This window comes from Austrofundulus limnaeus, unplaced genomic scaffold (genome assembly GCF_001266775.1).
Source record: "Austrofundulus limnaeus strain Quisiro unplaced genomic scaffold, Austrofundulus_limnaeus-1.0 Scaffold180, whole genome shotgun sequence".
Taxonomy (NCBI): Eukaryota; Metazoa; Chordata; class Actinopteri; order Cyprinodontiformes; family Rivulidae; genus Austrofundulus; species Austrofundulus limnaeus.
In genome coordinates this window covers 129,297-130,604 of record NW_013952582.1, presented here as the reverse complement: position 1 = coordinate 130,604, position 1,308 = coordinate 129,297, and the positions used below count along the sequence as shown (strand labels likewise).

Sequence of the window (1,308 nt, the reverse complement as noted above, 5' to 3'; positions counted from 1 at the left end):
TCACTTTTGCATGAAGTTTATTCAGCAGTATTTTGTGTTAAGCAGCTGAAGTTTTACACATTTTGATTCACTTATAATCAAACTTAGACAAACTGAGTGTCCTCTCTGTGAACTGCTGGAGTGGAGCAGGTTCTGACAAGCAGATGATGAGTTGCAGACAGGCTGAATGAGTCTAGGGGAGTAAACGGTTGAGTCCAGTTAGAACTGCATTTCTGAGGGAGCATCCTGTGTGTGTGTGTGTGTGTAAGAGGAGAGTAAAAAACAGCAGTGAGTCTCCTCATCAGACAGATGCCTGCCAGCTCAGTTGAGTGCACCTTTGACCAGGTTGTATGGCTGTCTCATAAATGCGCATTTATGCTTTTAAACAATACTGTATCTTATCATAACTGTTTTATTAATAAAGGAGGTTTGAACCTTTAAAAGTATGTTATATTTTTCACCTCAGTAATAGGTCCACGTCGGAGGAGAAAAAACGAGCACAGGCGGAGGGAGTAAGTTCGGTGTTTGTCCACAACAAAAACTGGAGGTTCCACACCGAGATCTCTTCTGCGTTTGGACATTACGGGGTGGAAAAGAGTCCAGGACACTGACGCTCGGACGTCCTCAACAGAATATCAGAAGGTCAGCAGACTACCTTTAAAGTTCTGTGATTGGTCTTCTTATAGGCAAATTTGTTGTCAATGTGCTGGACTCCAGGGATAAAGTTACAGTAAAGTAAAAAACTAAGAAACGCGCGTATTTAAAAGTAAAGTGAGTTTTAAAAATACCAGCCAAGACCCAGGCTCCAGGTAAAACACGTAGTGGTCAGCAACCTGTGTAGTCGACGGACTCACAGTTTGGGGAAGTGTGGTTCTAGGTCGTCGTGGCCTGCCGCCAACTTCTGTAACCCGAGACTGAGTTCATACTATAACCTTCCAAGGTTTTGTGGCTTGCTAAAAACAGTATCAATTAACTGCTTATTAATTTGCCGTTTAAAATAAGTAGAGCGGAGTCTGGTGAAGTGGTGTATATTAAAGTACCAAGTAAGGCCATAATACACCCGGTAAAATAATAAGTACTGACTGGTTCAAAGCCCTTTATAATAAGATACAGTGTTAACATGAAAATACCCAATTAACAGTACAAACTAATTTGAAATAGAACTGAGTCAATAAAATATAGAGCTGGATAAAAAATAAAAGCAAAATAACAATGTTCCAGAGTGCTTGTTAATTGCAATATTAGTTTAAAATAGGCGGCACGGTGGCTCAGTTGGTAGAGCTGATGCCTCTCAGCAAGAAGGTCACCGGTTCAAATCCCGGTCTGGGG

At 41.2% G+C, this 1,308-nt stretch overlaps 1 long non-coding RNA gene across 1 annotated transcript in view; it reads left to right on the top strand.

Moving 5' to 3' along the window:
- The first annotated feature begins 255 nt into the window (after positions 1 to 255).
- Positions 256 to 1,308, top strand: part of LOC106524243 (uncharacterized) — a 9,947-nt gene continuing 8,894 nt past the window's right edge. Inside the window, exons 1-2 of the long non-coding RNA XR_001310989.1 lie at positions 256 to 324; positions 446 to 621. This is a non-coding gene — a long non-coding RNA (uncharacterized LOC106524243). The remainder of the gene's footprint in view (positions 325 to 445; positions 622 to 1,308) is intronic.